Source organism: Bombina bombina, chromosome 1 (assembly GCF_027579735.1).
Source record: "Bombina bombina isolate aBomBom1 chromosome 1, aBomBom1.pri, whole genome shotgun sequence".
Classification (NCBI taxonomy): Eukaryota; Metazoa; Chordata; class Amphibia; order Anura; family Bombinatoridae; genus Bombina; species Bombina bombina.
Genome location: NC_069499.1, coordinates 301175938 through 301200950, shown reverse-complemented (window position 1 = coordinate 301200950; position 25013 = coordinate 301175938). Strand labels below are relative to the sequence as shown.

At 36.2% G+C, this 25013-nt stretch overlaps 1 protein-coding gene across 2 annotated transcripts in view; it reads right to left on the bottom strand.

The window, feature by feature from the left end:
* The window catches only part of SEMA5B (semaphorin 5B), a 754887-nt gene that overhangs the window by 539929 nt on the left and 189945 nt on the right, over nt 1-25013 (bottom strand). Inside the window, exon 2 of one of the 2 annotated variants that reach the window (XM_053698073.1) lies at nt 12156-12215. The gene's annotated coding sequence lies outside the window, so the exon portion shown is untranslated. Of the gene's footprint in view, nt 1-12155; nt 12241-25013 lie in introns of those variants that run through there. The other variant, XM_053698072.1, reaches the window with a different exon arrangement.

Here is a 25013-nt window from a genome sequence, read left to right as displayed (position 1 = left end):
CCCTCTCTGCACCGGACATCGGTGGCCGGTATCGTTGGTGGGTGGGAGCAAGTCTGGGAGGCGGGTGGGCGGCCATCGATGTCCCGGGTGGAGTGGAGGGGGGCGGGATCGGGTACGGGACATACGGGGGCGCGCACAGGAGCGCGCGCGTGCACGGAGGCGGCGGGCGGGCGCGTGCACGGGGTGGGAGCGGGAGGGAACCGCTACACTGCAGAAAAAAAAGGTTAAGAAAAGTTTTAAAAAAAACAAATAAAAAAATAATAATAATAATCTAAGGGTTCCTGAAGGGGTGGGGGGTTGGTCTTGGGGGGGGGGGAAAGCTACACTACACAAAAGGGCAAAAAACAAAACAAAAATCATACTTTTTTTTACTAAACTGGGTACTGGCAGATAGCTGCCAGTACCCAAGATGGCGCCCATTAAGGCAGAGGGGGAGGGTTAGAAAGCTGCTTGGTGGGGGATCAGTGAGGTTAGGGGCTAAGGGGGGATCCTACACAGCAGCATATGTAAATGTGCCAAAAAAAAAAAAAAAGCCCAAATATAGCTTTTATTTTAGTACTGGCAGAGTTTCTGCCAGTACTTAAGATGGCGGGGATAATTGTGGGGTGGGGGAGGGAAGAGAGCTGTTTGGGAGGGATCAGGGGGTCTGATGTTTTAGGTGGGAGGCTGAGCTCTACACTAAAGCTAAAATTAACCCTGCAAGCTCCCTACAAGCTACATAATTAACCCCATCACTGCTAGCCATAATACAAGTGTGATGCGCAGCGGCATTTGGCGGCCTTCTTATTACCACAAAGCAACGCCAAAGCCATATATGTCTGCTATTTCTGAATAAAGGGGATCCCAGAGAAGCATTTACAACCATTTGTGCCATAATTGCACAAGCTGTTTGTAAATGATTTCAGTGAGAAACCTAAAATTGTGAAAAATTTAACGTTTTTTTTAATTTGATCGCATTTGGCGGTGAAATGGTGGCATGAAATATACCAAAATTGGCCTAGATCAATACTTTGGGTTGTCTACTACACTACACTAAAGCTAAAATTACCCCTAAAAGCTCCCTACATGCTCTCTAATTAACCCCTTCACTGCTGGGCATAATACACGTGTAGTGCGCAGTGGCATTTAGCAGCCTTCTAATTACCAAAAAGCAATGCCAAAGCCATATATGTCTGCTATTTCTGAACAAAGGGGATCCCAGAGAATAATTTACAATAATTTAAGCCATAATTGCACAAGCTGTTTGTAAATAATTTCAGTGAGAAACCAAAAGATTGTGAAAAAATTAGTGAAAAAGTGAACAATTTTTTGTATTTAATCGCATTTGGCGGTGAAATAGTGGCATGAAATATATCAAAATGGGCCTAGATCAATACTTTGGGATGTCTACTAAAAAAAAATATATACATGTCAATGGATATTCAGGGATTCCTGAAAGATATTAGTGTTCTAATGTAACTAGCGCTAATTTTGAAAAATAATGGTTTGGAAATAGCAAAGTGCTATTTGTATTTATGGCCCTATAACTTACAAAAAAGCAAGTTGACCAATAGGATTGCCCATACAGAGACGACGCCTCCCGACTTGTGACGTCACGGGACACGTACACGCCTCACGGAGGTGCCTCTTGATACACGGACGGTACACCTAAAGGTAAAACGGGTCTACACTAACCCGGCTCTGGTTCTCCTTTGAATCATCTGAGGACTTTAGATTTGATGCTGACTTCTCCCTCATAATACTGAGATAAGGTGTATATTGGCAACAACAGTTTTTATTGTGTGTTTTTTATACATCGGAGACGTCCGATTCTTAAATGATCTATGTTTTTTCCTTTTTTAGGACATATATCAATGTGATTGTTTGTTTTAAATTATAACTAGTAAACTGATCCTATTTATTTCTATTTTGTCTGTATAGCAATTATTTTTAAACTGTTTAGCACCTTTAGCTTTTTTAGCGCTTCTCCTCATTTTCATTCTTTCACTTACAAAAAAGCAAAGAACATGTAAACATTGGGTATTTCTAAACTCAGGACAAAATTTAGAAACTATTTAGTGTGGGTGTTTTTCGGTGGTTGTAGATGTGTAACAGATTTTGGGGGTCAAAGTTAGAAAAAGTGTGTTTTTTTTCCATTTTTTCCTCATATTTAATAATTTTTTTTATAGTAAATTATAAGATATGATGAAAATAATGGTATTTTTAGAAAGTCCATTTAATGGCGAGAAAAACGGTATATAATATGTGTGGGTACAGTAAATGAGTAAGAGGAAAATTACAGCTAAACACAAACACTGCAGAAATGTAAAAATAGCCTTGGTCCCAAACGGACAAAAAATGGAAAAGTGCTGTGGTCATTAAGGGGTTAATCAACTTTTGAACTTACTTTTGTTATCAGATTTGCTTCATTCTGTTTGTTGAAAAAGCAGTAATACGCTGCTGGGAGCTAGATGAACACACTGGGTGAGCCAATGACAAGAGGCATATATGTGCATCGTCACCATCAGCAGCTAGCTCCCAAAAGTGTATTATTGATCCTGAACCTAACAAAGCAAATGAAATAACAAAAGTAAAAACGAAAGTTGTTTAAATTTGCAAGGTCTACCTGAACAATGAAAGTTTATTTTTGACTTTTCTGTCCCTTTAAGCACAGTAAAACTTTTCAATGAGAATTAAAAATGGTATATTAATAATTCCTTACTTCTGCAAGTTTTCCATCAGATATGACAAGAAGTCGAATTCTTCATAGAAAAGTTGTTAGGTTTGGTACTAAGAGACTTGCTCTCTTTTTAAGTTTCAATTTTACACAAAAAAAAATTCATTTTAAAATGAAGCAGGCATTTCTTTTTACCTGCAGTAGTAACAATTTAATGAGCCACTTCGCATTGAAATTCATTCTTTCATAAAAAAAAATAGCCCAGCGCGAAAAATAACCAGCTGAGCTTCCCCATTCATATTCAGTGGTTCTTTGCGCTGTCCCCAGAATAACTGTTTCAAATCACCTCCTATAATGTTAATTTTCATAATACACGTTGTCTTATTTATTGCTTCAATTACAAAGATAATCCCAAAACTGCTATTCTATGATAATCCTGTGCTATTTCCATAGTAATTGATCTTATATTTATTACACAGGAGATATGTTTTGTGAAACATTCATTTTAATGAAAAGCACTATTATTTGAGATTGGTTCTATAATAGGGGCATTAAGTAAAGACGGTGGTATTACAGAAAATAATCACTTTTTTTTTGCAGGTGCCAGTGCGATTCCCTGCAGGCATCTCCAGATCTGTCCTTAAAAGAATAAGAAGCTGCTTGTCAAGTGAAGACAATGAGTGAGGACCACCCACCTCCGAGTCACAGCAGCAATTGTCCAGTATAAGCTATTCTAAGGACTATGAACACACTGCATCCTCCAGTGCTTTTTATCTAGCCCCATTATACGTATTCCTTCCATTTTCATCACACAAAGTGATCCTTTTTTGGGTGTTAAAGGGACATTAAACACTTTGAGAAAGTAATATAAAATGATAAATTGCATATATAAAAATAAGTCTGCAATATACTTTCATTTTTTATTTTGTCCCCTTTTACTGTATTTCCATTCTGACATTGTGAGCTTTTCAGTTCCTGTTAGAAATGGAAGTGCAGAACAGTGTTATATTCCACACAGCCATTGGCTGCACACTCTAGTAAACTATATATAACTGTCCCTAATTGGCCACAGCAGAGAAGGTAACCTAAGTTACAACATGGCAGCTCCCATTGTTTTATAGACACTAAAACTTTACACTTGTTTTGTCAATATTTAAACAGCTAATGAAACTCCAAAAAATACATCTACATGTTATTCTCAGACTAATCTTTTCTTTGAATGCATCATTCTTTCTAGTATTTATTTAGTGTTTAATGGCCCTTTATGAGTACATTGCAGAATAAATGTTTCTGGGTGTCCGATAGCCCCAAAAAGCAGTTAGCTTAGCATATTGTCAATAAAGTTGCTGTTAGAAATAAAGCACTTTTCCGTACTCTGGGCTAGATTACAAGTGGCGCTCAAATGTTTTATATATAAGTATTCTTATATGCAGTATAAGAATACTGCAGGGTTGTTAAATGAAGCACATATTACAAAGTTGAAAGTAAACGTGTTCCCTTGAGTGAAATCAAATTTAACGTGCGTCGGGTTAGTACAAATAAAAACCTGGCATAAAGGGTTTGGGCTAAAATAAAAGTTGCATTAAACACAACATAAATACATTAAAATATACTGTTACATTCATATAAACACTATCTGATAAAAATGAGTCATATATATAGCAAAGTTTACGCTCGAGCGGGAGGGCTTAATAGCGTGCCACTTGTAATCTAGCCCTCTGTCAGAATGGAAACGTACATGAGAAGAACAGACCATTACAAGCTTCTGATTTATGTGCACCATGCATGCGCTTGCTGGACAGATAGCTCAGCATGCTAAGGCACTGTGGCTGAGCGCTGTAGCAACCCAAGGGTTGCAGGTTCGATCCCCGGCGAGGTCCACTCAGCCTTTCATCCTTCCGAGGTCGATAAAATGAGCAGCGCCTTGAGACCCTTACGGGTGATTAGCCGCGCTTTACAAGTACCCAATACAATACAATACTTGTCTGTCAATCAAGGGAATGTACAGAGCATATTCACAAATAGTGTATGCTCCTATGGTGGGTATGTAAATTATGCTAGTCTCACAGCAAACCTCCCCCCCCCCCCAAAAAAAAATAGCTTGTTTAACTATAACTGCAAACTTATCAATACTACAGTAAGAGAGAGAGAAGAGATGTCACTCATATACTGATAGAGGGCACTCTAAAACTGACAGTAGTTGTAACAGGTGTGTTTATGTATGTATAAGCCCCTATGCAACAACAATGGGTTAAACGCAATACAAAAGTGGATAAATAAAATATCCCAATAATGTCCCTTAAAGATAAGAATGATGTGTCAGGCTGCTTTCTGGGATAATCATCTGCCAGGAGAGGGGGACTACAACCCTGGATATCACCTCCCAGGAGAGCTGGTTGTCGAGTCAGCCGAGCGGCTCAGAAGTCTCGGCTTGCCCCACTAGCACTATTGTGTGCTTAAAGGGACACTGAACCCAAATTTTTTCTTTCGTGATTCAGATAGAGCGTGAAATGTTAAGCAACTTTCTAATTTACTCCTATTACCAAATTTACTTTATTCTCTTGGTATAATTATTTGAAATACAAGAATGTAAGTTTAGATGCCGAACCATTTTTGTGAACAACCTGGGTTGTCCTTGCTGATTGGTGGATAAATTCATCCACCAATAAAAAAGTGCTGTCCAGAGTCTAAACCAAAAATAGTTTAGATGCCATCTTTTTCAAATAAAGATAACAAGAGAACAAAGAAAAATTGATAATAGAGCATGCAATTTTAAGCAACTTTCTAATTTACTCCTATCTGAACCACGAAAGAAAAAATTTGGGTTCAGTGTCCCTTTAACTACATGTGAGTGGATCTTACTCTTGTCTATTTCCTTTTTTTTCTTGTCCTGATGATATTGCACTTAGAGGCCCCTCTGTTTGTTTTCCCTTCCAGGATTTCGATAAACTTGCTTATCAAACTATTTTGGTCCCCCAAAAGTATTTTTATTGGAACATCCCTTAAAGCAGTACATATATTTGGAGTTTGTTAATGTGTTAGTGGATATTTTTTCTTTGATTATCTGTACTTTTAAATATTTAATATGCCAAAATAAAAATAATTAATAAGATGTATACAAATATGACTAAGGCTTACATTACAGTTGCTTGTACCTTGACTTGGATGAGATATTATGGAGAGGATATGATCTATCTGAATTTGCAGTATCATGATTTGTATATAATTGAAACGTGAAGTGCTACAAATGCATATAAATGGTGTTCCAAAGTATACATGGTTGGGAATCTCTGTCATAACAGATGAAAGGTACAATAACTTCCACTGCAACTATTTTACGCTAATGTAGATCTTTAGGTGTAAAAGGTTAATATATAAGGCTAAGGATTTTAGCCTCCTATCAATCATATTTCTAGGTATAAAAGTGAATCTGCCTTTAAATTAGTTGCATATAAATTATAACAGTACAATGTGTTTTTGATACACTTTGACAGGTAAAACAAAGCAAACAAACTATATTTAAAAAAAAACTTCTTGGTCTTTTTGCAAAACAAAAATAAAATACAGCATTCAATACATTCAAATACTTAACGTCAATCCTTTATAATCTGATTATAGAATTTTAGGTGTGTACGCATTTCATTGTTAAAAAGGGAGACAATCTAGATAGATTTTTTAACCAAGCAGGAAACAATCACATTTACTGACTTGTGTATTGAGCATCTTTGAACATGTACAATGAAAAGCCAAATGAATTGCCAAGAAATGCTGTTCTGTACTGGCCAAAATAGGTTTTCAAACTGTTCTTTTAATGGACTGGAATAGATCCAAATATGTTTTAAATGTGCATATACAGAGTATTCCATTAGACTATTAAAGGGACAGTATACACCAATTTTCATTTAACTGCATGTAATAGACACTACTGTAAAGAAGAATATGCACAGATACTGATCTAAAAATCCAGTATAAAACCGTTTAAAAACTTACTTAGAAGCTCCCAGTTTAGCTCTGTTAAAAAGGTAGCTGGAAAGCCCACTGCAAGTGGGAGATATCAGACACTCCCCCTTCCTTTGCATATGAAAAGACTCTTTACACAAACAGGAGCAAGCTGGAGTAGGTATACGTCAGTATTCTCATAAAACTTTGGGGCTTGGTTAGGAGTCTGAAAATCAGAGCAATGCTATTTAAAAATAAGCAAAACTATACATTTTAAAAAAACTGTATAGGCTATATAAATGGATCATCTACAAAACATTTATGCAAAGAAAAATCTAGTGTATAATGTCCCTTTTAGACAGACAGGAAAACTCTAACACACAACATCCTAAACAAGGGGTTCCTGTAATTTAATGAGAGGGGCTTACTTTTTTGTGACGTTTACCTGTCTAATCTACTTATCCATGTGCTAAGCATAAGAAATTTGAAGCTCGCTCATGAAATTGATCTTTGTTAACACAAATTCTAATGTTCTGGAACTGAATCACAATTTGTTAACTGAGGCTGCTGTAGCGAGGCAATAAGTACTTGTGCAAACACATTTTTACATTTATTTTAACTTGAGCCTGTACTATTACTACTAGCTGAGAGGAATATGGGAAACCCCACAACAGTCTTGTGATCTACTGATCAGCACTTACAGATCTGCTGTTAGATCCTGATCTACCTTTTGGGCAACCAGTGCAAATATTGAGCTATGCTAAAAGAGAGCAATTACAATCCCTGGCCTTAATTTTTATTGTTGTTTAAATTGTTTAGGACTGTAATATAACTTAGAAAGTAAAGGCTTTTCCACTACTCACAGAGACAGGTGTGCGTTCTACATTCTTCAGAAGCCTGACTCTAATGCATTATGTACAGTAACATTATATCTGTTCCTTACTGGCCACAGCAAAGAGGTAAGAAACCATTTTCAAGATGCTTTTCATAGGTTATGTTACTGGACTGCAAAACCATGTATTTTTTTTCTATGCTAAATAATATTTTTATATGCCTTTAAAATATTTCTTGTGTATGCAGATCTTTTGCAATACAGCTTTTAACTGCTATGTACATTTATATAGAACCAAATGCGTTTGATGCATTACACACTTGCACCTAGGTGTTTTGTATGGTTCAGTGATGGTCTTAGAGTAACTTGGTGCAGAGTGAATAATTTCAAAACATTTATGTTTTTAACTTCATTACCCACAGTGCTTTGCTCAGATAGATGACCCACCCTGTCCTTCAACAGCTTGTCTCTGTTTGACGTGCCAAAGAATCACAAATGGGGCCCCAATTTGCAGGACAATAGACATAGTTCTAGCGTAGGATACAGGGTCCCTAATGTGCCGTGCAGAGTCTATAGAGAAGCTTCATAATGTGTCTGTGTTAATTATGCCAGGCCACAATCACAAGAGAAAACAGACTTTTTCTATGTGAAAGAATCCAGTGTAGCATATGGAATTAACCATTTTCTATACTGCTTTCTCATAACTACTATTTTATTTATAGATAAAGAGCAAATCATTTCATTTGCTTTATGATTGTCATTAATTACAACATGATTAAGAACTTGATTTGTTTAAGCTGCAATTATTAATTAATTAAAATCATAGGTCCAAAGTTCTTGTCTGATTGCTTTTTACTGGGGTACTGAGGTAATGCAATATAAAGCCAGAAAAGGATTAATATTGACTGATATACCATAGATATTATCCCCCACCAAATAGAACATTTTTCTGTGCTTTAAAAAAAGTATCTTAACTAAGAAACATTTGGTTAGTTTTGTGGTTCTTTGTGAGAAGAAAAGTGAGTATAAAGAATTATAACTGTGGTAAGGAATTAATGATCAATTAGTGATAAGGCTGGAATTACAATTTTTTCCTAAACATCATCAAAATTCAATTTCAGCTTGATTCCAGTCAGAAAATATCAAACTTTTTGTTTTTAAAACACCCCAAAAAAACAAGTTTTCAGACTGGAAAAACAGTGCCAAATTGTAAGGTCTCAGGGTGTTATACTTGGGTCAAATGTATTAGATAAATATTAATAAAATGATTCTTATGAGGTTGTCAAATAGATTAGAACATCCTTGAATTATAAAGCCCAAAAATAACTCATCCAATAAACATTGGCTGGCTATTCAGGTGAAATGTAATCCAGGCAAATGTTAGTTTGGAGAATGGGACTGCAATCTCTATTTTCTTACTTTAAAACAATGCTGCAAGACTCCCTGAGTTTAAAAATCTGTTGGCCTCGTGGGAGTTCAGAGAGATATCTTGGACGGGGAGGATAGCTGCAGTCAGGATGTCCCTCTGCCCAAAATTACCTATCTTTTTAGATGTTTCCCATTTAATATTCCCAGACCCATCCTAAACAAATTGCAGAGCCTTATCACTTCATATGTCTGGAAAGACAAAAAATCCAGAACTTCTAGGCAAACATTACAAAGGCCATTCTCTAACGGGGGTCATTACCCAAAATCATTCTATATTACAACGCAGCCCGATTGACCTATCTACAAGCTTGAATGCTCTGGATCAGGCCCCACGATGGCACGACTTACCAACTGAGTTAGGACTTCCTGATCATTTGTGGATTCCCCACACCACAGAAAGGAACTTGGGAAAAGCTGTCCCATACTATACAATGCGTTTCAGTTTTGGGATCAAGTTAGGCATACCCCGGATCTTGCCCTCCACCCCTCCCCAGCCGCCACACTGGTCAGCGTCCTTTTTTGCCTACCTGACTCTCATATAGATTCCTGGCATAATACACAAATCATGTATGTAACAGATCTTTACGAGAATGATAAGTGGATTCCCCACTCTCAACTCTGCTCTAAGTTTCAAATACCCACACGCATCCAATTCAAGGCGTATCACTTAGCTCCCTTCCAAGATCCCGGGGATTTCCTAAAAATTACCTTAGACTTCAGACAGTCTGGGAACGGAGGTGGGTGCAGGCCTGCACCGTTAAACACTCTCTGTCCTTTCACTATGACCTCCTGCTTGAACCTCATGTACATCATAAAATCGCTCAGTTTGCCGCATGGGAGCGAGACCTAGGTTTCGTAGCCGATACCGACACTTGGTTTAAACAAGTTTTACTAACAAAAAAACTGTGACACTGTGCTACACTCTGGGAATTAAACTACAAAAGCCTAGTTAGATGGCACCTAGTACCCACTACTCTGAACAAGATATCTGGTACTCAATCCCCTATGTGCTGGAGAGACTGTGGACAGCTGGGTATGACTCTATATATATGGTGGTCCTGCCCCAAAATACAACCAAACTGGAGAAAGATATACAACATTATTTCCGACCTACAAATCACTCCCCTATTCTCCCCAGAGGTTTGCCTCCTCCATATGCAAATCACGAACGTTAGTTCAGCCAATATAGAACTTACGATCTACCTTTTTATGGCCACTAAACTAGCAATTGCAAGAGCCTGGAAACTCAAGGACACCCCCTCCCTAACACATGTTATGGCCATTATAAGACATATCAGGAGGATGGAGCTCTACTAATTTAGAGTCCTGGATAGAGCTGATATCTATCTAGAGATTTGGTCTCCCTGGTTAGCTAAATATCTGGAATAGAATGCTTACCTCTGCCCTACGTCCCGTCCTACAGTAAGAATCATTTTTATAGGGAGTTTATCTCTCCCTTTTTTTTCTCCCCAATCTTTCCCTCCTCCTCCCATCCCCCCATAACCTTTTTCCCCATATTTGAACCATCTGGAGTGTCATTTCCACTGTCACCTATACACCTAATGACCAGATCCTCGTACACTATCTCTCTTTACATTTCTAGTAAATTAATATAAATAAAAATAGAGGCTCAACTTAATGCATTTCCAGGTACACTACTGTAAAATAAAATTCCTTCAGCTTGCTTGGTTCAGCCAACACATGCTTGATGTTAACTTATCTCTGTTGGCCAATGGTTTTCTCACCTTCGGTCCTATTTTCCTGTTTTTCTCATAACTTCTATACCTTATTAATGGATTTTTAACTTATAAGATTTTATATCCAAATGTGTTTCGACCATAAAACTGAGCACATGCGATCTTGTAAATGTGAGTATCTCTTTTTCGTTTTGTATTTGTCTGATGCCTCAATAAAAATCTTTATTAAAAAAAACAAAAAAAAAACAATGCTGTACACAAACGTCTAAAGGACGCTCAAGTTTTTAGAGGAAGGAAATTCGTATTGTACTGGAGTTGTAATGCCCTTTAATAAAGGGCTTAAGGCTAAGTGAAAAAAAGGTTCATCTATTACAACCAGCAAAAACTACTTATGGTTACCTGTGCACCCCCTCCATTAGAGCAAATTGAAAAGAAAGAAAGAAATCTGTTAAACTCTCTGGCCAACAGAGTATGAAATAGAACCACTTTTATTAATATTAATAATAATACATAGAGTTTGGAAAGTGTTGCATGTATTTGATTAATGTAGTTTTGCCTCAAACTTGCTCCATCTACAAAAGTTTTGTAAAATACACTTGGATACATCCACATACCACGGACGGAGAACAAATAGTTTTCAACTGTATTTACTAAGTATTTATGTTTTTCAGTTTTTTAAATTTATGTAAAAAGCCCTAGATAGCATTGTAGATTTGAAAGACAATCACATGGGTAAATTCTATTCCAGTACAAAAGCTAAACAACAGCTTTCTTATGTCTACAGAGGATGTTGTTGATAAATTCCAGCATAACTTTTCAACTTGATACATTTTACAAACTCTGAATATGTAGCTTGTTTTTCATAAACTCACTGGAAGACAAATACATGGAAATATTGTATTGAACTGCTTATAAAATGTAATTTATAAAAATTTTAAAGTTATTGCTTGCTAACAAATTCAAAATATTAATCAAGAAAAATGCAATTGAATGAAAAATGTGTCACCAACAAAAATGAAAAATAATATTAAAATTAAGAGCTATGAAAACATTTATTTAATGCCCAATTATGTTGTCCATGCAAATTTTAAATAACCTTTCCATAAAGCCTGGTGGTCCACAAATTCTAAAAATCCATCAAAAAAAAATAATAATAATTTAGCAACTACCAAACAGTTATATATCAGTTAAACTGTCTCACAAAGGGAGATTCTAATCCTGAAAAGGATTCTAGGTATATTAATTGACATGAGAATTCCATTTCCTACTTTTATTATTAGCTTTCCATACAAAATATACATTTACTTATTCCTTCAATTTTACAAAATAATGATAACAAAAGTCCACATATTCTGAAAGTAACAACTAAAACACATTTATTTAAGTATGTAAATATTTGCAAAGTAACATTTCAAAAGCAAATCTCCATTCGTATCACTTAGGCGGTTTTAACCTCTCTCAGCATTTGTTTACAAGGGTCAAAACACTGAAGTAGCTGCATTTAAAGTTTGTGCCCTATCCCACAATGTTGAGTAACATGCAATTAACAGCAGAAAAGTGAGAACTTTTTCATGTTGTCTAAAAAAAAAGATTGTCTACTTACCAGCACAGCATCACTGGGCGGTCATCTTCACGGCCAAGGCCCGCTGTAATCCACGGGAGTCTAAGGGAGATAGCAAAAAAGATTCACAGTGTTTCCATCTGATATGTACAATGTGACAGTCAGCAGGAGGTTCTGAGCACTTTCACCCAGACCATTAGCATGATAAAGATGCCCTCAACAACTCCCTGGAAACTAAAAATACTTCATTACACTTAACCCCTTTGTGTCAGCAGGGTAATGCTATACACACCAGTACTGGCAGACACCCCTGCATGCTATGTGTAGCAAGAACTGGCAGTCAAGCGGTTAGATCTTCCTGTTGAATTCAATTTCACTGATCAATTGCCAACAGAATCGTGTTTGTCCCAGTCTGATTCTAGGAAAACACAGCTCTGCTTATCTGCTCAGAGCTGCTTGTGAGATGCGGGGAAGGCACAATTAAAGTGAAAAGCACTACATTTATTCACTGATTAGGGTGAAAAAATCAATCTTGGAATTAAGTTATTTAATAGAATCACGTGCACGTTCATGCATGAGTAACACATTATAATTTCAGTTAAGATATATGTTTTTGTCACAGCACAAGAGTTGAAACTCACCCTTTTATGTATATTCAGCAGCTAACATTGGTCATAATACATACTTAACTGATTAACACTTATAAATATTCTCCATCTTACACAATTCTTCGTTTTCTCTCATATAAGTGAGTCAAATTACAAATTATACTAGCTGTTATGTTAGTATCCGGAGCAGGGCCAACCATAGCATTTGCAGGGCCCCTCAATCCAGCTCCCTTATTCCCCGCCCCAATATGGTCCATACCCTGTCTCGACATTCAGTGTCCTATATAAAGATTAACACTAAATATTACACCTGCTGATACAATAAACACATCTTCATAAACTAAATGCAGGATGCCCATTGCACTGATAACCTCACCCCTGACATTGGGGGGGCCCCAAGGTGCGGATGCCCCTTTCGTCCTGCCCTAAGGGTAGGCAGGCCTGGTCCAGAGCTTACAGGACCATAAGCTTCAGGGTTGTGTATTTAGCACAATCATTATGGTTTTTGCTGCTGATTATTGCTGCCTCTTGGGCACTAATAAATCAGTCGAAAATCTAAAAATGCTGCAAATGTGCTCACTTCTGCTCCATTAAAAAACTTACTTTTCTTTTCTGGATGAAAGTTTGAGATTTCACTTCTCATGAAATAAACTAACAGAGCTAAAGAAATAATAGTGTGTGCATAGAACATGTTATGAAGATAGAGTAAGAAAAAAACAAAAACATTGAAATAAGAAACAAATGGCCAATTTAATCCATTTCCTTCCTAAAAAAAAACCACTTACTACATTTGTTAATTATTTTGATAGTTATCTTCATATCACAAACATTCTTAAAGGCAAAGGGAAATAAAGCCTTCATAATTCAAATAGAGCATGCAATTTTAAGACACTGTTAAATTAACTTCTATTTTCAAATGTGCTTTGTTCTCTTGGTATCCCCTGTTGAAAAAGAATACGCACATATCCTACACTAGTGGGAGCTAGCTGCTGATTGGTGCCTGCATAATTTGTCTCTTGTGTTTGGCTAACTAGATGTGTCCATCTAGCTGCCAGTAGTGCAATGCTGTTCCTTCAGCGATGGACAAGAGAATGAAGCAAATTTGGCAATAGAAGTAAATGGGAAAGTTGTTTAAAATTGTATGTTCTATCCAAATCATGAAAGAAAATGTTTGGGTTTCCCTTAAAGAGACATAAAAGTACTTACAAAAATATTATTATACTTCTGCAAAGTGGTTAAACACACAGTTAAAATCAGAAATGCACATCATGAGCAAATAAAGACACCTGTCCATCTACCAGATGCCTGCAAGTAAAGTCTACAGGCCATATTCAGCTCCACGAGTATTTTTTTTGGGTGACCATGTTCGTACTTAGCCTCAGGTTTATTAAAGGGACACTGAACCCAAAATTTTTATTTCATGATTCAGATAGAGCATGCAATTTTAAGCAACTTTCTAATTTACTCCTATTATCAATTTTTCTTTGTTCTCTTGCTATCTTTATTTGAAAGAGAAGGCATTTAAGCTTTTTTTCTTGGTTCAGGCTCTGGACAGCACTTTTTTTTATTGGTGGATGGATTTATCCACCAATCAGCAAGGACAACCCAGGTTGTTCATAAAAAATGGGCCGGCATCTAAACTTACATTCTTGCATTTCAAATAAAGATACCAAGAGAATGAAGAAAATTTGATAATAGGAGTAAATTAGAAAGTTGCTTAAAATTTCATGCTCTATCTGAATCATGAAAGAAAATAATTGGGTTCAGTGTCAGTGTCCCTTTAAATGTATTAATATACGTGAAGTTTTCTATCAAATAGTAAAAAATAGAAAAAGTCTAATTCTTGCCATTCGCTGTACCAACTTCCAATTCTTAGCAACTGTATTATTTCTTTTAACAGAGGATACAAAGAGCAAAGGCTATATCTACAGGACTATATATCTTTCCAGCAAGTGGGTTTATTCCCAAGTTCAAAATCATTTTCCAGCTATGTCTCATTGTTTGTTATTTCTGGAGTGAGACTCGTGTGAAAATATTCTGCCCAGCTTGTAATGTCCCTGCACAAAGCTGATAAAGCCATTTGTGATTTGTATTTGAATGCTAAACTCTTAATAATTATTCTAGTTAAAATAAGGATGTACCCATCTCAGATCCAAGTGATGACAATCTACATCATAGTAATTTGACATATACAATATTTCAAGTTGAAGAAAACAGTGAAACTTAGTGGGCACATCATTCAAATATCAATGGTGTTTGCCAAACAAGATTTTAACTATGTGTTTAACAAGAGATACACACAGAGTCAGTAATGCAATTAAAGGGACAATCTAGTCAAAATTAACCTTTCATGATTTAGATAGAGCATGCAATTTTAAACAACTTTCCAATTTACTTTTATCATCAAATTTGCTTTGTTCCCTTGGTGGTATTTTTGAAAAGCTAAACTTAGGTAGGCTCAAACTGATTTCTAAACCGTTGAAAACTGTCTCTTAGCTCAGAGCATTTTGAAAGTTTTTCACAGTTAGACAGTACTAGTTCATGTGTGTGTCATATAGATAACATTGTGCTCACTCCTGTGGAGTTATTTAGGAGTCTGCACTGATTGGCTTCACTGCATGTCTGTCAAAAGCACTGAGATAAGGGGGCAGTCTGCAGAGGCTTAGATACAAGGTAATCACAGAGGTAATAAATATATTAGTATAACAGTGTTGGTTATGCAAAACCGGAGAAATGGTAATAAAGGGATTATCTATCTTTTTAAACAATAAAACTTCTGGTGTAGACTGTCCCTTTAAACATCGGTCATTGCAAGATAAAATGCCCAATTTCAGGCAAATTCATTCATATACTGAATTTAACATTATCCTATTCCTGCAACCTTTATTTCCACTCCCATGAAAATAGGCTTCTGGCAATACAGCTAATGAGAGGTTCTAATGACAGTGCTCTCCTGAGTGCTTGTTGCTTTAGGGGGTAAGGAAATACCCTGAATTTGGTCTACTAAAGGAACAAGCACTTGGTTTGTGAGCAGGAATAGGGTCAATTTAATTTAAAATATGCATAAATAAAATGTGCATTTTTAAAATGAATCCCTATAATGCAATCATAAGAAATTAAATAAAATGCATAATTTCAATGTCAATTTAACACACTTCATTAACTAATTAAACAGGTCAATCGCTAATCATATACCCCTTATAGATGTCTAATATTTAATCATAAAATAGAAAAATAAAAACATTTATATACATTATAAATACCATTCTGACATTTCACAAATATGCCATATAGCTCATAAATCTCATATTTAAAGGGACATAAATGTGCAAAACGTAAATGCTCTAATGTGTAAAGGAGATTGAAGTTAATGTGTTTAAATTTCTCTTTGGTAATGTATAAATGAAACAAGTTAACACATCCTACTACAGGTTTACACATTCCACAGCCTCTTTTGCCACATTTATATGTGTGTATTTTGTTTAATGAACATTTTGCATATGCAGGTGACTTCTGGTAATTTACGTACAGCATCATTACCCAAAGCCTTTATGTGTTGGGTAAATACCATCAAAATGTATGTCCATTATTACCTAAGGAAGCTGGGAGATGTTCCCTAGGCAGAATATGGCAAGAGAAAACAATGACTGCCCCAGTAGTAAGAATGCTGTTTTTACATGATTAAAAATAGACCTCTTTGCGTGAAGCAAAACTTGTATTTATTTTTATATTATGAAAACATAGAACTGTATCTCATCCATCTGTCTCCTTATGTGCTAAAAGATGCTCTAAGCATCTTGTAATCCATTGACAAATCCTTAACATCAGTTTCTGCATATTACTACTGCCTGCCTACTATCCTATCAAAAGGAAAATTGTCTAGATAATGAAGTAATAAAGTGCAATCAGTAACTTCACACACTACACACATGAGAAACATGCCTAAGGTCACAGCATATTAGCATGAAATGACTTGTAGTAATAGCCCTTATTCATGCAACATCCCAACATAAAGGGAGACGCTGGATGAGGCTGCTGCAAATGGAACGCTGGCTATATATTGTACTTTTTAAGAGTGACAAATATAGTACCTCTCAGTGCTTGCATTTTGCAACAACAGATAAGTATTTGTTGCCTCTGTAGCCATATTATAGATGAGATGCACTTTTTTAATATTTACAGTTCCTTGAAAATAATTGTTAAATACAATCTTTAACTCTTTACTAATCTTGTTACGTTCACATGAAAGATTAGATTCTAGAGCACTAAACTGCTATGTTTCATTCCCAAATTTAACCAGACTGTAAAGGAATTAATTACATGTAAACTAAGAATAAAATGTTCAAGTACATACAATTTCAAAAGACGTTTTTATTTACTTCTATTATCAAATTACTTTGTTCTTTTTGTATCCTTTGTTGAAAAGCATTTCAGGAACAACAATTCACTACTAGGAACTAGCCAGTAATTGGTGGCTATAACCATATGCCTCGTGTCATTGACTCACCAGATGTGGTCAGATAGGTCCCAGTATTACACTGCTGCAATAAAGCTGATGTTGCAGGAGATAAACACATAGGGGCCTATTTATTAAAGGTCTTGCGGACCTGATCCGACAGTGCGGATCAGGTCCGCAAGACCTCGCTGAATGCGGAGAGCAATACGCTCTCCGCATTTAATATTGCACCAGCAGCTCACAAGAGCTGCTGGTGCAACGCCGACCCTGCTGACTTGCGGCCAATCGGCCGCCAGCAGGGAGGTGTCAATCAACCCGATCGTACTCGATCGGGTTGATTTCCGGCGATGTGTGTCCGCCACATTAGAGCATGCGGACAGGGTTATGGAGCAGCGATCTTTAGACCGCTGCTTCATAACTGGTGTTTCTGGCGAGTCTGAAGACTCACCAGAAACACAGACCCACAAGCTCCGATCGGAGCTTGATAAATGGGCCCCATAGTTACATGCAAGCAATAGTTAAGGGAATACTAAACCCAATTTTTTTTCTTTTAAGCAACTTTCTAACTTACTCCTATTATCAATTTGTATTCGTTCTCTTGCTATCTTCCTTTAAAAAGCAGGAATGTAAAGTTTAGGAGCAGACCCATTTTAGGTTCAGCACCCTGGATAGCGCTTGCTTATTGGTGGCTACATTTAGCCACCAATAATCTAGCATGACCCATGTCTGAACCAAAAATGGGCCAGCTCCTAAGCTTTACATTCCTGCTTTTAAAATAAAGATAGCAAGAAAATGAAGAAAATTTGATAATAGGAGTAAATTAGAAAGTTGCTTAACTGAATTTGTTGCTTAACTGAAGTTGCTTTATTTGAATCATTCAAGTTAAAAATTGGATTTAGTATCCCCTTAATAATTAATTGCTCTAACTTAGTAAACCATTTGAATTTTTGTTTTTGTACTTTTATGTCCCTTTAAGTGGACAGTACATTCTAACAGCTGTTCATTTTGATATTGACACAAAAAGTGCATGTTTGTGCAGCACTGGTCTGTGGTATAGAAGACACGCCCACATTATATTTATTTATTCTCTGTTAAACATCTCCCATTTTACCAAAAAAAAAAATGTATTTGATCATTTTCTCTTTGCACTTCTATGTCTGTGTATTTCTTGCACATAAAGGTCTTGGCTGTTCATGTGAAATGGTGGCACGGTGCTTTGAACCTGGATGTATGAAGCTAAGTGGCTCGGCCATACTACTGCTTTGAAAGTTTATAATTTAAGATGATAAAATGTCCCTCTGGGTTAAGTGCCAAACCATCTGGAGGGGATGTAACAGAAACAATCTTGTCTGTCGCTGATTATGCCGCTGAATTAAAACTGATCGTGCTGTTGAACAAAACCCAAAGCTGTTTATCTTCTCACCAGTGATTTATGGCAATATTTTACAAAAACTAGTCATGGTAGAAATGAAAATATCTCACAACATAAAACTTTCCCAAGAGATACATCTTGTGCAGAAAAAAGAAATCCTAGAGACAACTATTCCTAGTAGTGCCTAAGTGGAGTCATGTTTACACGAAAACCCCTAAAACTGATCCTTGCCAATATGGCTGTGTTGCCTGCACCCAGAACATCAGGTAAAGTGTACCATACTAATCTTTAAAAAAAAGCTTTATTTGCAATTAAAAATCCCTACACAAATCAAACCAAGATATACACAGCTGCTGAAAATGATCTGTGTTAACATTTACAAACTATGATTAATGAGTTTTTTCTTTTCTTTTATCTTCTAATGCCATAGACACAGATTTAACAATGGGAAAAAACATCTCTATACTGGTTGGAAGTTGAATTGTGGCATTGGAAAGTTGAACACCTTTACTGCTCAAGACAATAAAAAGACAGAATTAAACAAGTTTCCAATATAGCAAATAAAATTGCAAGCTTATAGTGTATGGTTTGCTCCATCTGCAGCCTGACACAGGAAAAGCAGTCTGTTATGCAACATCATCTGTGGCATTTTAACATCTCATTTATATTATATTTTATAGGTTTTCCAGTTTAATCCTCCTCATAAACATTACGATTAGAAAGCACAGAACACATAAATTTACCACTAAATCAATGGTTTATTACTGAGCTGGTGACTCCAGGGGTTTTCAAATGTCTCAGAGCCATGCGTAATCAACAATGTACCAAATCCATCTTATAAAAGGGCAGGCAAGTATGAGCTCTAAGAAAAATATGAAAGCAAGTACAATCAATAAAGTTTCAGTTTTAAGGATAGGATCATTTATAAATCACACCTTTCCCAGAATTCCTCATGTTTCTTTCTCACTATTTATGGGTTGTCAAACATGGGCTGTGCCTGTGACCAATGTTGTGAATAATTTTGCCAAGCTCTGTGCAGAAAAAAAATGTGTACGAAAACAGCTTTCAGATTTGTGCGCCATGAGAAAATGGCACTTAAGTGACTAAACAAAATTACCAAATAGCATCACATACAGTAATTACTTTTTAACAAGTTTATTTCTTTGTAAATTATGATGACATTATAACAGCTTGTTAATAAATAACTAGCTATTAAAATATCAGTGGTGCTAATCATTCCTAATTTGTGTATGTGCTGGATTCAAAACCTGTAGATATACAAATGCCGCACCACAGCTGTCAAGTCACACTAAGAGACAGATTGAGACACTATTTGAGTTCAGTTCTCCAGATCATACGATGGATCCGTAAAATCACACAACAGAATGAAAAAAGCAAATTGTGCAAATATACAGTGTAATCACTGAGGCTCAGAAACCCGCAACAAGTTTACACTTTTCATGTCTAGCACGCAATGTGGTACAGCCACATTTAAAGTACTAAATACTCAAACCTAAAAAAAGGTCTAGCACCACAATGATCTAGCACAGTCTGTGTCAAAGCGGTATGAAATGGTGTACAGAATACTCACAAAAACAGAGCACCTCCAGGTGCTCTAATAGCAAGTTGGAACTTCCCAGCCGTCCAGCTGACTGATCAGTGGTAGCAGGATACAAAGGTACTCCAAGTGGTAAGATGCACAGGTTCTCCAATATTCATTCATCAGATGCCAACAATAAGATGGATCTTTGTGTCAAGGTGTAATTACATTGGAATCTTTATTAAAAAAACTTAAAAGGCGACGCATTTCTCGGCCTTGCAGGGCTGTTTCATCAGGCTGTGCTAACTACTTGGAAAAAAAGTGAGCAAAATCAGCTGCATGTTGGAACAGAGTGCAGCAAACATCATTGATGTTTCCTATGATCAGTCAGCTGGATGGTTGGGAAGTTCTAGCTTACTATTAAAGCACCTGGAGGTGCTCTCTTTTTGTGAGTATTCTGTACACTATTTCATGCCGCTTAGACACAGACTGTGCTAAGCTGTTTAGGCTCCCTTGTTTCCTTTGTGTTCTAGATTTCTTCACCATCAAAGTTCACTGAGACCCTGACCAAGGAGCAGCCTGGGCCGAGGAGGAACAATAGTTATATAACTTGTGCACTATTTATGCTTATCACATTACTCCCTTTCATAACCTTTTTTTGTTGTGTTTTTGTTTTGCTTTAGTTTTTTCTCACTTTTGGCCGAACCCTTTATTATTATTTGGTTCTTTGTTATTTATTAAAAAAATATATTTATTTTAACAACTCTCATGTTCAAAAATATTATGCAATATATTACAAAATAATTTTCCGTAAGATTTAGATGTAAATGAAAATAGAGGGGGATCAAGTTGTCGTTGGTAGATATACAAATAAGGGAACATTCTAAATGAGATTTTTGAAGTTGGCAGGTCTGCACCCCCTCTGTCTGTGACAGACTGCAATATAAATAAACTACAGTATATGCATCCATTGTATCTTTAAATGCAAATTATATTAAAAAAGCACAAGTACAGCAATCATAAAACACATTAAATTATAAACCAATAAAACACTTTTGGTAAGACAGTTTCTTCTAGTTAGTCTCTCAAATTTAATAAAGCATGTGACAATAAAAGAAAGAAGTCAACTTACAATAAACATTTTAATATTAATTTAATAATGATTAAGACAAAGGGCTGATGATCTAAAGGTTTTAGGGATGACAAGATTATTAAAGAATGTTTGCCAGTACATCCATTTCCCTGGTGGAATAATCTAAAGCCACTTTTTACCCTGAAAATAGAGCGTCTCGCTAAGGGGCATATACTGCATTTTCATATAGGGAGGAGATACAGACATTACAAAAATGCACAATTAAATTTGTATTTTAAAAATATTAAAAAACTAATTTTTGAACCATTCACACAAAAATACGCAGATAAAAATTGTATTGTTAAGGTGCATCAAAAAACAAAACAAAATTCTTCACCAAAAACAGTATTTTATCAAAATAGTAAAATTTGTATGTAAATTACACAGGAATAATTTGTATTAAATACGCACATCTTAAATAATAATTTAAGTGCACTGGATGCCCAAAAAACACACAGAAATTTGTAATTATAAGTACAAAATATAAAGCGTAATTGTTGCTTTTTCATATAATGGGCTGAACATGGGCGTATATGACGATTTTTACACAGATAATTTTTTTCATGCAAACTAAAAGGTGGCGAGCATTTCTCAAAACAATCAAAATACTAATAACCCTAATAGAAAAAACACATGCATATGAAAATATAGGCAAATGTAAGACGCAGAAAGCAGCGTACTGTGATTTATATTGGCTGCAGGATTTACCTCTTAAAGTGAGCACCCTTGCTTACTGCTAACTTCACTTTAAGGAGTGAAGTGTCCCTTTCCAGCGAGATCCATTACATTCAAAAGGAGACATCTCGCCACTCGCAGGGACTGGCCCCTTTTCATGATAATTCCACCAGGACATCCTGTGTTGAAGTAAAGATCATCTGGCCCAAAGTTTATGAATGAGCCAATGCAATACATAAAAATACAACGTTTCCCCAGCACTTCTTATGGTATAATATTAACTTTATTTAAGACACATTAAAAGTAGCAACGTTTCGGGGATTAACCCCTTAGTCATGCTATCATGAGTGATAGCATGACTAAGGGGTTAATCCCCGAAACGTCGCTACTTTTAATGTGTCTTAAATAAAGATAATATTATACCATAAGAAGTGCTGGGGAAACGTTGTATTTTCATGGTATATTGAAGGGCAATTGCAGTTTACCCTATACACCGTGCACTCATTCAGTGGTGCTGTTTTCATCTACATTGTACAATGCAATACATACACATTCATTTAAAAGGGGAATATAAATCCACTGTGCACATAAGTCTACATCACAATTAGATCATTCTTAATGTAAATAGTTTCTTAAGTAAAGGTCCTTGCATGTCTCGTGCAAGGTTTTTAAAAAAAAGCCATTCCAATCCATTTAAAAAAGCCTGCTATAACCCAATGCATTTTTTACGCATTTGTGACACAATAAATCCCTTTATACCTCTCATGTGGGCAATTTGACACTTATTCCAATCCATTAGAAAATACTTTTTCAAGCAACTTTATAACTATGTTAACTAGATTTAGCTGTTATATTCTTCTCTAATTTGAGTTTTGTTACTCTTTTAAGCACCAAATCTTCCCACACATTTTATATGGCTTTGAAATTAAAGCTAAAAATCAATTCTTCACATGAGAATTCTTGTGGTTTGTAATGGGAGCCTGGATAAGGCAGGAAAAAAACAGACATGTTCTCTTGGTACACAAGCATTTTCTGGTATCTAATATTAATTCCAGGTGAAGAAGGTGCAGCATCACAAAATGTGTATGATCAGTAGGAATGCGCCGTCTAACCCTAATTCTTTTCTTAGTGGAAGCAATATTTTGAAGACGTATTTGCCCACAAAGGGGTTAAATCTTGTTTTCTTTCATCTGTGGTTGCTCATCAGAGATCAAGCAGTAGCTAAACATATGGGGGGGAAAATATCCCTTTGAGAGGAAGGGTTCAGATTTAAATTACAAAATCCACTGAAAGGAAAAATTACTTCTGTGCATTGGGACACCCGCTTTGTTTTCCAAAAATATTACATCAGAGACAGAAGTGCAGATTAAATTCTTTAAAGGTTGTACACATTTGATTGCTATCCATCCTCTCCATCGCTACTGATCTAACTCCATCACTACTGAATTCAGAAATCAAACATTAGTGGCAAAAAAATATGCTGAAATCTCTGGGTGTCTGCATTAAAATAACAAGTTGACTTCTTGAGGTATCTCCAGATTATTCCAATTTCCCTTTAAACGGCAATGCCCTTGAGTCCAGTTCTCTACACATTAATCCTATGTACCTTAGACATCTCTAGTAATATGTCTCTGGCTCTGCAGGGAAATGAATGTGACAGTCTGTTTAAAGCAACAGGCAAAGATGCTTATTTCCATATCTGTCAACCATACCTTACTAAAGACATCTAGTGAGCTCAGGGGTCTAATAACCACCATAGTTGTTTTTGTTGTTTGTTTTTTAATCATTTAGTTTACAATGGAAAAATAATGGTTTTGCTTACTATGTTTAGCAGTAATATTTAACAGTCCCAAAGCTATGTTCCTAAATGGCTTCTTATTTCCAGCCCCATTGTTACTGCATTCAAGACTCCCCTGGTTGTCCACCTGCAGAAGCCTTGCTTGCTCAGTTCAGCTTCATCAGGCATCACAGTCAATGAGAAGCTGTACAGCATGTTCCTTTGTAAAATAATTTTCACACAGACTCTCCGTTTCACACTGCTAGCCAAAGAACTGGGAGAGCAAACTGGTGTTTTCCAATGGAGACTTAAAGCTTTTCTTTTTAAAAATAAATAAAAAGGCTTCTGAGGATGGGCAGTAACAAGGTCTCTTAATGTTGCAATAAAGGGTCTGGAAATAATGGAGACATTTAGCGAGAGCAGAGCTGAAGGGCCTATAAATATTACTATTCTAAAAGTTATATATGTAAAATAAAACATTTATGTTTAGTCTCCATTTAATCTAACAAAGACAATAACAAGTCCATGATAACAACCCATGAATATGGCTGCCAGGAACACACATGGAACACATGTCCACAAAACAATGGCATATGGGCATCAAAGAACTTAAAATGTCTGCAGGTTCTTTGGCTCTCTTTTAGTATATCACCATCAGATTCCATCTGTAGTCTGAATTGTCCAACTCCAGAACTCGTAAAAATTGTCTCCAGAACTCGTAAACTGTTGGTGCTTTATAAATAACCAATAATAACGAAAAAATCTACCAGAAATGTACATGATAAGAAATAGCCTCAGTAAAACACATAGGGCTAGATTACAAATGGAGCGCTTATTTACCGCGTGCCCGTAAACTGGCAATTTCTCCTATTTACAGGTGCGCGATAATGGCTGGCTGGTTATTGCTACCACAGGTTTGTGGTATCAATTAGAACTACATAAATTAACCAGAGGTCAGACTTCTCGTTAATTTTAAAAATGTTCCCCAATTGCCCCCAAAATGTTGTGTAGTATGCATTATAGAAAAATAAATGTAGCAACTTTTTTATTTTTTATTAATAACTGTTTATTTTTTATTGAGACAGTTTTAAGGGGCTAAAAGTGGTGGGTGTACGGTCTATGGGACTGTGTATATAAACATATTAACACATACATAAATATTTATATTTGCCGCCCATCGCTGTGCGACTTACCCCCTTCGCTGCACTAGTTCTCACGTTATGAGAACCAGGCTCCCATTGGAGCCTATGGAAGCACACTCTTGTGAGTGCAATGCTTCTGTGCAGGTCGCGTTCGCATTGCACCTCATTTGTAATACCAGCGCACATTTGCATGAGCTG